The sequence below is a fragment of the Pangasianodon hypophthalmus genome, chromosome 29, assembly GCF_027358585.1.
Source record: "Pangasianodon hypophthalmus isolate fPanHyp1 chromosome 29, fPanHyp1.pri, whole genome shotgun sequence".
In the NCBI taxonomy this organism is placed as follows: Eukaryota; Metazoa; Chordata; class Actinopteri; order Siluriformes; family Pangasiidae; genus Pangasianodon; species Pangasianodon hypophthalmus.
In genome coordinates this window covers 11,989,245-12,004,469 of record NC_069738.1, presented here as the reverse complement: position 1 = coordinate 12,004,469, position 15,225 = coordinate 11,989,245, and positions in this window count along the sequence as shown.

Here is a 15,225-nt window from a genome sequence, read left to right as displayed (position 1 = left end):
TGAAATAAAACAGTCAAGATGTGATCGAAGTGTAGACTTTCAGCTTTATTTTAAGATGTTCGACAAAAAATATAGCATTTACCATTTAGGAATTACAGCCATTTTCAACAAAGTACCTCCATTTTCAGGGGCTGAAAGGTATTTGGATAAAGTGACATAATTGTAAATATAACCATAATTTTAATACTTGGATGAAAATCCTTTGCAGTCAATGACTGCCTGAAGTCTGGAGCCCATGTTCTCAAAACTCAAATTCTGAGTTTCCTCCCTGGAGATGCTTTGCCAGGCCTTCACTGCAGCCACCTTCAGTTGCTGCTTGTTTGTGGGTCTTTCTGCCTTCAGTCTTGTCTTCAGTAAGTGAAAAGCATGCTCTATTGGGTTGAGATCAGGCAACTGACTTGGCCATTGAAGAATATTCCATTTCTTTGCCTTCAAAAAGTCTTGAGTTGCTTACGCAGTATGTTTAGGGTCATTATTCACCTGCACTGTGAAGTGGAGTCCTATCAGTTTTGTAGCATTTGGCTGAATGTGAGCAGAGTATAGCCCTATACACCTCAGAATTCATCTTGCTACTTCTGTCAGCAGTCACATCATGAATAATCACCAGTGAGCCCGTTCCATTGGCAGCCATACCATTTGTCACACCATTTGACACATGATGTGGTATACTTTGGATCATGAGCTGTTCCTTTCTTTCACCATACTTTTCTCTTCCCATCATTCTGGTACAAGTTAATCTTGGTTTCATCAGTCCAAAGAATCTTATTCCAGAACATGGGAGGCTTTTTTAGATGTTTTCTGGCAAAGTCTAATCTAGTTTTCCTGTTCTTGAATGTTACCAGTGGTTTGCACCTTGTTGTAAACCCTCTGTATTTACATTCATGAAGGCATCTCATGATTGTAGATTTTGACAATGATACCCCTACCTTCTCCAGAGTATTCTTGACTTCTGTTGATGTTGTGAAGGGGTTTTTCTTCACCAAGGAAAGGATTCTGCGATCATCCACTTTAGTTGTCTTCCATGGTCTTCCAGGCCTTTCGATGTTGTTGAGCTCACCAGTGCTTCCTTTCTTTTTACGAATGTACCCAACTGTTGATTTGGCCACTCCTAAGGTTTTTGCTATCTCTCTTATAGATTAATGTTGTTTTTTCAGCCTAATGATGGCCTCCTTCACTTGCATTGAGATCTCCTTGGACTTCATATTGGTAGCTCCAGTCAAACAGCTGCCAAATGCCAACTCAATACCTGATATCAACTCCAGACCTTTTATCTGCTTCATTTGTCTTGAAGTAACGAGGGAATGGACCACGCCTGGTCAATTAACTTCTTGTCAGTCAATTGTCCAAATAGCTTTCAGCCCCTGAAAATGGAGGTACTTTGTTTAAAATGGCTGTAATTCCTAAATGGTAAATGCCATATTTTTGTGGAACCTCTTAAAATAAAGCTGAAAGTCTACACTTCGATCACATCTTGATTGTTTTATTTCAAATCCATTGTGGTGGTGTATAAAGGCAAAATCACAAAAACTCTGTCATTGTCCAAATACTTCTGGACCTGACTGTATTTTACTTTTCATTGTAAAAATATTTTAATGTTGTTATTCACAAATGTTAGAACATACAGTACATGTTTTTGTGCAGCCACATAAACTTGTCTTACTAGACTGCTAGTTGACCTTCATAGCTGTATATAAGGGCTGATGTCGTAACAGGAATTCAAAGTTGAATGTGACATTCAGAATGTCTGTGAGGCCCTCTAGTGGCTGTTCGCAGTAAACTTTTTAACCCAGCCCATTCCCATTTTAGTGAATGGGAAAGGACCCAAGCTTGCATTTTAAATTACACTGCCAAAAAGATATGTCCCCCAATATTTTTCCTCATGATAAATGCATCCTATATTAGTTATTTAATGACAAATAGAAGGCTGTGGTTGATGAGGTGACACTTCGACATGACAATCAAGTCTCATGAACATGCACGCACTATCCAACATGCACCTGAAGCTCTTGACAGTTCTGTCACAAAGCCATGTCCTGTTCTGCTGTAAACTGTTCTAACAGACCCTCATTGAGTAATTCTTTGCAGTTTTTCCTGTATGTTGCTCATTTTGATGTCTATGCTAGTGTGTTGTACTGATGTTATAACTATCAAACCAAGGTGAGTCGAACAAAGTGATGGCACAAACCAATGCAGCTAACTCTAGCTAAATTTCATAACAATTTAAAAATATAGGTTGTGTTGAGTGTAAACATTGACTTAACAGTTTACCTGTATATTTTCAGTTGGTACCTTACAGTAGCAATTTATACTAACAGCACTTTAGTTAAAATGTCAGCTAGCATTATAATGTCAGCTAGCTAGCAAAAGCTCTGTCAGTCATGACTCAAAGTTCTAAAATCAATATACATTAATAATTAAACATTCATTAATAATGCGGTCTTTATTTGAGTCACTTTGATTTTGCCTTTGATGTGCCAGCTTAAGTGGTACTTCGGGTACTTCAGGCATCTCACAGTGGGCATGCTCCTGCCCTGAACAAGTACTGTGTCCATCATTACTGTGGATGGGTGGGTGAGATGCAGACCCACTGTCTGACCCGTCATATCTACTGCACAGACTCTGGCTCCAATTTTCACAATATGGCGACTCCTATTTTGACCAAAAAAGGCTTCAAAATCACACAATGGGAGTAAATGGGCAGTGTGTTGTCCACACACATATACAATCATTGTATACAGTACAAAATAACAGTTTGGATAGAACCTTATAATTCTGAGGCCATAATGAGAATGAAGATGTAGTTTGATGGGTTATGACTGGTTTTCCATCTAGTGCTTGAACATGAACGGGTTCCTTTAAGGAATCTTGAAATGTTGAGTGCATCTATGAAGCCTCCAGCCATCCCAGTGTCGATGAGTGCTATGAAAGAAAAGGGAGTGTCTGAATATTACACCAAAAACGAATAAACCAAAAATATAATAAATAACTAGAATATAACATCAAAGAGAATAAAGTAGCCTGCAGTGATGAATTTTTGTGGTTAATTATGTTTGGTCATTTTTGACCAAAATGCCAGATAGAGCCAGTGCTGATCGATTAATTCACATGATATCAGTGAAAATCAGATGAGAAAATCTGAGACCCTCCTCTCCGTCCACCAGCCACTTTACCCATAGACCATCTATCATTGGGCTCTGCAGTACTGCTCTCCTCAACAGCAGATGGTGCCATGGGTCCATTTACAAAGCCCTAGTCTCCCAGTTGCTCTCTGGTTCTGCTTAAAGGAAATCTCAACCCTGAACCACAATACATATGTTTCTGAAATATCTGTAATGTGCTTAGTAATTCTTTTGTTAAATTATCAGTTGATGCTGTATTTTCGTTATTCAATTTTATTCAGTTATTCCTGTGCCAGGCCGATATTATAGGGTGACAACTGTAGTACAGTTACAATGGTGATTACTAGGAACAAAAAACAAAACAAAATCAGCATAACTTGTCGTAATCAGCATATAATGCACAGAATGAACTAGCAATGTTAGCTAGTTAGCTAAATTTTACACTCTCAGTGGAGTGAAAATGGTTGCCCCACTAACTCTGGCTAGCTAGCTAGCTAAAATATAGTGTAGAGAACAAAACTATGGTTATTTCTCACCTGGTCATTTCAGATGTGTTTTTACATAGTCTGTGTTCTCTTTGTATTTTATTCTCTGTATCGCTCAATTATAGCACTGATTGTTGATGGAATCCTCAAGGCTACATTTTTTGCCTTAATATGTAACGTTCACCTGGAAAAATTGATATAGCATACCTTTAAAAATGATTTCATGTACATAACTGAACTATAATTCATTTTTTGATTACACTACATGCAAATTTGTAGGTAAAAGATACATACTAAATGTACAAAAGACCCGAGCAACAAGGAAAGATACAGTTTAGTACCATTTTTCTGAGTAAAATGAAAAATACTGACACAACTTGGATGGAGTTAGGACACTACCTACGTCTCTATCTGTCTGTTTTGTCTATCTGTCTACCTAGAGGTTCCACTAACAAAGATAGATTTTTATTCTGACGTTATTATTGGCTCCATTGTCAGTACACACTTGTGTTTACTGATGGAGATCTGTGGCTATATCATTCTTTGTCTTCAGTCCAAACATATGTATTCTGGGTGTATGCCCCAAAACAAAAGGAGGAAGCATTTGGCTTAAAGAATGACTTCCTCTAACCAGAGTTCATTGGGTACCATTCAACAAACAGTCCATCCTACCTTTTCACTAACAACAATCGTTGCCATGGCTACAGCTCTGTGTTTGTCATTGTGCAACATAAAAAAAAAGAACCAAAGGAAGGATAATACAGCCAGACTGTAATGAGTAGAAAAGATGACTTTTTTATGACTTATATAAATACCTATATTTCATTTATATAAATTGATAAATATTGTTTAATATACTGTATAATATACTCAGATATCTGCTGTCTCATTTCCTAGTCCTATGCTTACTTATTTATTATTTTTTTTAAGCCAATGTTTGTATGAGTTGCCTGTGTACTTGCAAAATACACTATATGGCCAAAAATCTGTGGACGCCTGACCATCATACCCATATGTGTGCCTTCCCCAAACTGTTGTCACAAAGTTAGAAGCACACAATTGTATATAATGTCTTTGTATGCTGTAGAATTACAGTTTCTCTACGCTGAGATTAAGAGGCCCAAACCTGTTCCAGCATGACAATGCCCCTGTGCACAAAGCGAGTTCCATGAAGACATGGTGTGTGAAGGTTGGAGTGGAAGAACTCGAGTGTCCTGCACAGAGCCCTGACCTCAACCCCACTGAACACGTTTGGGATGAACTGGAACACCGACTGCACCCCAGACCTCCTCACCCAACATCAGTGCCTGAATGAACACAAATCCCCACAGCCACGCTCCAAAATTCAGTGGAAAGCCTTCCCAGAAGAGTGGAGCTTATTATAAGGACAAAGTGGGACTACATTTGGAATGGAATGTTCAAAACCCACATATGAGTGTGATGGCCCGGTGTCCACAAACTTTTGGCAACATAGTGTATTTCATAGTTAACAGTGTGTTTAAATTTTTAGTTGCTGAATACAGAACCTAAGATAGTCAAAGACATTAGATCTAAATTACCCCATGAACCAAGCTTGTAACTCACTCACAGATTTGTTCAGTCAGTGACTTTCAACAGGTGGAAAATTCTCCACAACAGGGATCTCTAACTAGTAGCTATTGTGTGCGCCATTAAAGAAACTAGCCTGGCCCCACACCAGCAGAATTGAGTGTATGCACATGCTGTATATTTGTGTTAAAAAAGTAAAAGGCCCAAAACATATTTCATACAAATATGGACTGATATAGAGTGTCAAAAATATATAAACAGAAAAACCTACCAGTTTTCTTTATTAGGGGGCCAAGCACAAACGGTACATAGGCACCCTTTAGTAATTGTATGTTTTCTTCTTCTGATTATTATTATTCTAATTGTTCCACTATTATTTCGAACATTGCAGTTAAAAGCAGAACAACTTTGACATGTCCAGTGATAAGCTTCAGGTATCTCGCTTTGAAATATTTCATTCAGCTGATCTCAAAATCACATCCAGACCTACAGTATGTGCTGTTTTCTACCAAATGCATGGTGCACCTTCCTAAAAATTAAGCACAGCAGCTTTAATTGATTATTTGCTACATTATCACATTTGTTTGAGCTCCTTTCATCTTCATATATAGGGTAAAATTATGTGGTTCAAATCACACACTGTAAGACTCGTATGGGAAACAAAGTTGATTGCACATAATGGCATTCTTAGGTTTATTTTGGTCACTGTTTGTGAATGACGCAGACACCAACACACCAGCGACAGATAGGCTCTCATACATTTCCTGCTAGTTAAGAAGGGACAGTGTAATTGTCTGTGCTGCCTATATTTGTGTGGGAGCACAGATACGGTTGCTAAGAGGGAAGTAAGAGGGATATCCTGCTTGGCCTTTCACTCGCTACACTTCCCATAAAAACACTTTTGCCACAGCCCTGTTCAGTTCAACTTCTCAGAGGACACATGGATTATTCAATGTCATACAATGAGTCATAAAGGTCTCATGACATTTTCCAACATCAACACAGTGCTAAATACCACACATACTTATACACACTCTCTTGCCATAACAGACACAGGAGGAAACTGAGGATCCATCTGCAGAGGAGCTTATTACAAAAAACAGACATACATTTGAACCAAAAACTGAAAACAATGTAGCAGCCAATACTTACAACAGTAAGACATGAAGTGATTCAGAAGAAAGGAAATCCATAAATGTAGCTAAAAACTACAGCAAGCAGTATAGACATGGCAAAGGCAATAAGAAATAAACATAGGCTCAGAATTCACACAATTGCTAAGATTGGCAAGACTTCGCACTGGTTTGAATGGAAGAAATGCGTGAGGGATTTTTTTTTATTCAACTCAGGAAAGGTAGCAGTTCCAATCCTGTTCCTTCAGTATGATCTGAGAAATCATCCTCCTTTCCTAGTTCAGGCATCCCACCTTCTTGTTCTTGGCCCCTGGTATGCACACAGTTAAATAAAAGACTGCAGTAAGCTTGAAGGGAGTTTAGTCTCTTTGTTAATTTGACATCCTCAAGCTTTCTATGGTCAGTGAGGATTAGGGAAGGGTGTTCATCACCCTCCAGTTAGTGCCTCTACTCTTCAAGGACTGCTTTGATGGCTAACAGCTCCCAAATTCATATGCCATAATTGCATCCACCTCTATTGTGAATAAGACTGAATGATCGAGGTGATGAAGGATGGGGCGCTTGAGAAGCAAAACTTTAGAGTCTGAAAGGCCTCTGATGATGAATCAGGTCACTTTAGTACTTTTAGCTTATCCTTGAGTAGTGAGGAAAGGCCATGGAGCTGAAGCCTCAAATGAATCTCTGGTAGAAATTCACATCCCAGGAATCCTTGCAGATCTTGGATGTTTCTGGGTTGGGGCCATGAGGTCACTGCCTACTCATTGGTCTTGTCAATCATTTTGCATCTAGAATGTTTCCAAGGAATGCTACTAAGGGCATTTCCAGGTTTTTCTAACTTGATGAATTATTGGTTCTTGCAGAGCTTGGTAAGGACCTGACTTACATGATTCACAGGTTACTGTACTCAGGACAAAATGATGAGAATTTATTCAATGTACACATTTGTCGCACCATTCAAGAATTTGTGGAGTGCCTTGTTCACAAAGGCCTGCAAAAAAATTGGGACATTGACCAGTCCATTAGTTATCACCAATATATTCATAGTACATTTAGACCCCCATAACTGATACAGGGACACCCCCATCTTTTTTCTTCATGAAGAAGCCTTCCTGCAGGAGAATTGGATGGATGAATGCACTCCAGTGCCAGTGCCTGGGATGAACAAAGAGTAAACTCTGCAACATCAGGGCAAGAAATCAGAGAGGAAGTCAATGGAATAATCCCATGCATGATGTAGAGGGAAGTTTGAGGCTTTTGCCTTGTTAGAAAACTCAGCAAGATCTAGAAAAGGAGCAGAACATCCTTCTCAATCTCAGGGCTCTCTCTTTATGAGTTGTATGACATGGAAGGAGACACATTTATTATCACTGTGGCTCCATGATATAGATAGGATTATAGTCTGCTAGCCAAGGAATGTCCAACACTATTAGATTATGAAGGAATTTGTTGAGGAAAGAAAGGAATCCAGTGTGCATGGTTAGGTGTTTGGTGTTTACTTTTCCATTATCCAGCAGGATGGCATCCAGTGAATGAATGCTAAGAAGCTTTTAAATAAGGGAGTTTCTGCTGCCATCTTATTTCCTCATTCAAGAAGTTTGCAGCATCAACTTCTTGGTAGAGTGCATATGTGTTTTTAATCTAGGTGTAACAAGGGGACTCTAGTGGGTCATTGATATTTTCCGGGGATGTGAAGCATGGTAGTGCTGCTTTTGTTCACAATATATGCAGAGACCTTCCCGTCTCTGGTCTGGTGTAATTTTTCCTCTGATGACAACGTAGCGTAACCTATCTCCATCTTGTTGGTTTCAGGTTTACAATCAACAGTAAGTGGTGAGAGATTTCAGTTGAGCTGAAGACGTCTGGCCCTTGAAAGATTATCTGTTCAGGTAGTAAGTTGAATGAACTGGTTGTCCTTGAGCTGCTAGTCCTTCCTTTTTTAAAAAAAGTAATTTTATTAGAGGCATAAATTATAATGGGGCCAGGATAAATGTGATAAATGTCATGTGAAGGTCATTGTTATTAGGAGGAATCAGCTCCCAAGTATGTCAGCAATGGGGACCAAGTTTCTAAATACGATTGGTTCCTGTTTTCAATGGCTGCTGTAATTTTTCATAATGTTGGGTGTTCTGTTATGAGGTTAAGCCAGTACAAGGAGGATATTTTAGTTCTGTCTTTCCAGTAACATGTAATATGAAATATGGGCAATTGTTAATGATGTTAGTGATGATAGATCACGTGGTATTGTGATGGAGCGTTAGTGTGGGATGCTGATGCTGAGGATCTCAGACAGTCTGTTCAGGACCTCTGACCAGAAAGACTGGATCTTTGGACGTGAAAGTAAACATCTATGGAATTAGGGCAGTGTTTACATTTGTTGCCATTACCAAAACCCATGCAGTATAATTTATGTGTGTTTAGTGGTTAGCATGTTTGCCTCGCACCTCCGGGGTTGGGGGTTTGATTCCTGCCTCCACCGTGTGTGCACAGAGTTTGCATGGTCTCCCCGTGCTTCGGGGGTTTCCTGCAGGTACTCCGGTTTCCTTCCCCAGTCCAATAACATTATAGGCTGATAGGCATTTCCAAATTGTCCGTAGTGTGTGTGTGTGCGAATGTGCCCAGCGATGGGTTAGCACCCTGTCCAGGGTGTCCCCCGCCTTGTTGCCTGGGAGAGGCTCCAGGCTCCCCCATAACCCTGTGTAGGATAAGCGGTATGGAAAATGGATGGATGGAGTCTTAGTATTGCAGGACATAGGGAATATATTTCTGGATATGGTGTGCCAATTTATTACTGTGTGCTCCAGGTTGAGATTAGATAACCATTTGTGTATTTGAAGGCTGTTAAGTTGCCTTTGCCAGGAGGTTAAAACTATATATAAATCTTTCAACCAGATCTTTCAACAAGATCCCATTTCCATCCAAATCAAAACAGAAATTGTTTCGGGACACAAAATCAGTGTTTTGCAATACTATTTTCTGTTTCTGGATTTAAACCTGATTGAAAACATGTGGTCTAAAATGAAGTGAACAGTCAACAAGCAAAGCTAAGAATATAAAGGAGATGTAAAAGAAGTGAAGGAAGGTCCAAGATCCATTTAAAGTGTCTCCAAACTTGTTATAGAAAAAAGGCTTTTGGGCTTCGTTAAATATTAACTGTGGAGGTACCAATAATTTTATATTTGGCTCTAGTTAAAATATAATAAAAATATTTTAGTAAAATAAAGCTTGTGTATGGTAAAGCTTAAAATACTATTCATCACATTTGTTTTTTATATTGTGCATTTATTTTGGAACATTTTCCTGAAGGATGACAATCATTCTGATCTGTACACATTTTACCATTTAAAATTCCATAACAACTTTCCAAATGATTCTGTTAGCCTTGAAGATTTTTTTTTTTTGCTGAAAAATGACCTGACTTTTCTTTATAAGGAGCGCGCTGAATCCCAGGTCAAACGTTCAGTTCAGATCTTGTCATTCAAGCACTGGAGCTCTGGCTTTAAACCAATGTATTTTAATGATTTGTTTTGCTCTCTGCATTTGTACAACATGTTCAAGGTCAGACATTGTTGACACTTTGCTCTAGTACTGACCTGAGAGTTGTGCATCTGGCAACGAGGCCATCGAGGGAACTGGCGTAATGAGAACACTCAAGGTGACAACAATTCCAGGTATCCCAGAATAACACTGGATGATTTGCTTACTTGCATACTAATATGTTTGTGTGGGCAAAGTGGAGGGACTTTGGAGACACAAGGAAAGAAAGGGTCATGCATCTCCCAGCTAGGGGCTCAGGAGAAAAGTCTGGGTCAGGAGTCAGTTCCTGGAAAATGTCTGGAGAGTGTGTCATCACCAGAGTCTGTTAACATTGCTTGACTGATTTGCATAACATTACGTGTTTCTGCACCTAACTAGAGTGGCACTACATAGGTGGAACTACAACAGATTTTCAATTCGCTTTAACAGCTTGAATGGCTGTATGATGTGATTTATTCTTCCAAACTCTTCCAAACTCACACAACATTGTTGTTTTGTAAAGTTATAAATAGATGTTGCAGCTTTTTTGATACACAACCTAAAAGAAAACTGTGGCAATTTCAAGAAAGTTAACATTACATAATGTGTACTTATATTTGAGTTTATTACACAATATCTTTGTTTTACCTCACTTTCTTTAGTAACTGTCTAACATTTTTGAAATTATCAGTCACTCATAATAATATATCATTAACTAGATACTCAACACAAGCTAATTCATATGAAAAATGATGAATACTTAAGGATAGGGAAGTGGTGAGGTTAGTTCATACAGTATGTTAGCTAAAATTATTGTTCGTCATGTAGCCAAGATAATGTTAGTCTTATATAGTGCTGACGCAAATTCAGCCGGTCACAGAGAGTTTAGAGTTTAGATGGAGCAGTAGCAGAGCCTCCGCTGCCTAAGACAGTTTGTGTTGGATTATTATACAGTATTTTGTGGGAGTATGGTGTATTCCTGTCTGTCCGTCACCCAGGATCGCCCAGGATAGGCTCCAGATCCACCTTGACCCTGAACGGGATAAAGTGACTGAATGAAAATGATTGAATGAATGGATGAATGAAGACTTTCATTTAAGAACGTCAAAGACCTTCATCTGGGATGTATTCCCGCGTCACACCCATTGTTCCTGGGATATGCTCCGGATCCACTGCAACCCTGGCCAGGACCAGTTACACAAACTGAAGGAGTGAAGTCTGTAGAAGTTATTTCAACTTTGACATTATTTCAACATTAGTTGACTAATGGTGATTATTATTTATATATATATCTATAGCTACAGTAATATCCAGAAAATCAGTAAAGCCTAAAGAACATACATTTGTGAAATCAACATTGTGGAATCCTGACAAAGAAAATAATACTGGGAGTCTCGATGAAATTAGTCACGGAGCCTGAAAACCTCCGGAAGAATTCCTTTTTGTCTGAAAATGAAATTCTTGGTCATTGTACAAATATTTTTAATGGAGTTTTCTTTTTTGGTGGTGCAGCGAAATAAATCACAGGTGCAAGAGAGAAAACAGCATAATGTTTTCTCAGTATTTAGCTTATCCTTAAAGTTCATGCCTAGCCAGATGGCAGGCAGGGTGGTGTGGCAACTCTCAATCATGGGCCAAATCAAATAGCATGGGCTGTAGCTTTCCGCTTCCATGGGCTTTGTGCTTTCCCCAACAGAAACAATGCTGGTTTAAAGGCTCCTGAGATTCCTTCCACCACTTCCCAGCAGGAATGACAGGAATTCTGAGTGATTAGAAAGAACAATATTATGTTTTATGGGTAAGAAAAAAAACCCAGATTGACTTCAAGTGACTTTCTCAGAGGAAGTTGTATATGCCAGACAATTCAAACACATAAACTTTAGTAACAATAGTGCACAAGGTGGACCAGTTTATAATGTTCAGAAGTGCAGTACACATATTTCTGTTGTTAGCCTCCTGAACATTATTGTATTTTTACAAGGAAAGTAAAGATGGTGGTTCTGTCCTGTGGTCAAATCTTAAGGCTGACTAAATGTTCTCTTCTGTTTGTAGGAAAAAAAAAGACAAGCCAACTCCACAAAACATCTGGGCCCTTCAAACACTTCCTCCGGAGGAAGCAGTGGGATTTTTACGTAACAGTGTAGGAAACAACTGTGTGTACTAATGTGGTTACCCGATGTTTATTTGAGATTTCAAATGAAAGTGGGAAATTTCATCTCTGAGAAGCACCAGTGGCCTTGAGCACTATATTTCATCTCTCGAACATAGCAAAGGCATTTCAAATACTAAACTGGTAAACATTCTGAATCAACTCTCCTTCTAACATCCACCTATTGTACAAGCACTAGAGTTGTCTCCGGCAGACTATGACGCTCTATGAATAGTACAATACCTTTGACAAGTACGGTGCCAATATCAGTTCAAATTTGTCTCAGATAGTTGCAGGCCTCTCTAGGTTTGGTTCTTGTCAAGTATCCGTGGCTCTTGGAACTGCTAACCCAGAAACTACCAAGGAATTCATCCAGTGTGAGACGTCCAATCCAACATCTAACACTTTACATTTCTGGTAGAGACGAGCAACTGATTCGCTGTTGGGAAGCACTTCCTTTGAGACAGATGTTTAGATAATTTAACTATATTTAACTATTTGGGTCAGCATTATGATTTTATGTTACATGTATGAGAGGAAGTGGGCCCATTTAGGGTGAACAGGGAGGATTATCACAATAACACAAAAATGCACAACAGCTCATGGTGAAACATTTCTTTCTGGTAATACATGCAAAAAAACAAACAAAAACCTGACTTAACCCTTTCATGCATAAATTATTTTAAAACGCATTCGTATTCTTTATATTTAATGTACTTATTTCTATTCCTTAAATTGCATGTTGTATGAATTTCTACCTTAAACACTTGCAAAAATAAATGTATTACAGGAATAGCAAAAGAGTATGCCTGAAATTTAAAAACAACAGCAACAAAAATCATTCAGCGGGTTTATAAATAAAACCTGTTAACATTCAGATCTAAAATAGTTAAGCTTCGTGGCCAAAATGTAGAAATTATCATTTGTTTAACAAATTATAGCAATATTCTTGACATTTAAACATTGTAAGTCTAGGACTATGATGCAGCTGAGTTCTCAATTTCTATCTTCAATTTAAAAAATTTTAAATAAAAGCTTATTGGAGTAAAAAAATCTTTATTTATTTATTTATTTTGAATACTAGACTTACAAGCTTTTGTTTGTAAAGGTATCTAGAGGGAGAAACATTTTTAAACTGGTTGTCCATTAGTGCATATGCATGAAAGGGTTAAGATAAATAAGTGCATGTAAACACTCACAACATAATCCAACTCCGCACAGTACTCTCGTAGAGTACAAATAGAAAAAAAAAGTTAGTTAGCTCTTAGGTTCTCTTGATGTAAGATCGTGACTTGTTGCCAGAAAGCAGAAGAGTTGGTGACCCTTTAATCAGAGATCTCTTCGAACCTGCAGTAGGAGTATGAGTAATAAAAAGAAAAAGATTGATCACAGTGCTCTTTTCACACACAATAAACCTCCATTCACTTCCACAACAATTACACACAGTAGTTTAGAAAAGCAGATATAAATATGTAGTTCCTATTCACTCAAAGGCTATGTCATGCCAGTGTGACCTAATGGAAAAACTGACTAGTTTTTGAAGTTTGTGAAAATAATCTACCAGCAGTTAAGAGCCAGCAGAATTTTATGTGGCCCTGCACATCTGGCCTAGCAGAGGAGTACATCAGGCACATCATAGCGCAAACGTCATCCATCACTTCATCCAAGTGATGTCAAATGTCATTCAAGATTTGACATATAACAAACCAACAGAACATAAGCTGTCACTGAGCCTGTAAAATAACAGATTCACAGGTAGAGGTGTGTTTCAAAAAATCATTTCCAATATCCTCAGTGTTCCAGTGCATTTTTTAAATATAAGGGCTGTGGTGTTACTGTCAAACACACTCATTTTGGTTTTTAATAGAAGTGTCAATTTTTGTGATTGTAGTTTGTAGTAATACTTGTGCACACATACATGTATGACATGTATGTCATGATAGTGAACATTTTTTCTTCTCAGGATTTTATACTTCAAAAAAAAACCTTTCAGTCTCTAGAGGTCAACAAGTCGTTCAAAAGTGGAGTCAAAAAACGACAGAGATAAGCATAAACCGTCTGGGCAAAAATGCGGAAATATCAATTAAGGAAAATCTAAATTTACTGTGATGCCCTGAACAGAGCTGATAAAATGCATGTATTTTTTAAATGTTTCTTAATAAGACGCAGTGTAAGTGTAAGTGCAACTTACTAGTGCCAATATATTACAAAATATGTCCAAAATCATCACTCACATCACCAAAAGACCAAAAGAGACGGTTGAACTCGGAGGAACTCGTATAAATACAACACAATAGCAGAGGCAGAACAACTTTTGTTTTAGGTTGGGGGGTTAGCACTGTTGCCTTGCACCTCCAGGGTTGGTGGTTCGAATCCCATCTCTGCTATGCATGTGCATAGTTGCATGTTCTCCCCGTGCTTCTGGGGCTTCCTCCAGGTACTCCAGTTTCTTCTTCCAGTCCAAAGACATGCATTGTAGGCTGATTGGCATTTCCTAATTGTCTTCTATTCTAATCTATTATAGTATATTATCATCTATTTCACTATTTCACTATTATTAAAACTATAATTCTTTCATTTTCCTTCTGTTTTTCCCCTTGGGGGTCGTGGTGTCAACAGCCCAGACTTCTCTATCTCCAGCCACAGACTCCAGCTTCTTCTGGGAGACCTTCAGACTTTCCCGAGCCAACTGTGAGATATAATCTCTCCAGCGGATGCTTGGTCTGCCCGGGGTCTCCGATTGGTGGGACATGCCTGATGTATTACATTGTTATGATATTATTATACAATAACAATACATTTTTAGTGTATCTATAATTATCAGCAGGGCTAATTCTTCAAAGATAAAAATACACCAGTTTAAAGCTTCATTTTTAACATCTACATCAGATTATTTGCCATAAACAAATGTCTTAAAGTGGATTATTTTAGATTTTTGTGGAAGCAACAGCACCACCATTGGTTATAGAATATATAGGTGAAATACACAGAGCGGTGTGAAGAAGTGATGCTGATTTCTTTCTAGCCCAGGCTGTATACACAGAGTGAAAGATTTATACTCCATTTGGGCTGATATTTTTAATCTCGCTTCCCTGACACATACACGACACTTCATCAGCAGTCACTGAAGGCAAACGAAGAGGATTATTTACTCCATCATCCTTTTTCTTCACAAAATGCCTTTGTAGGAGAAACTCAAATTAACACTTAATAATTAGAAAGGACAAATGCAGCTGTGTGTGAAATTACGATGTCTTATGATGTCACTAATGAAACCT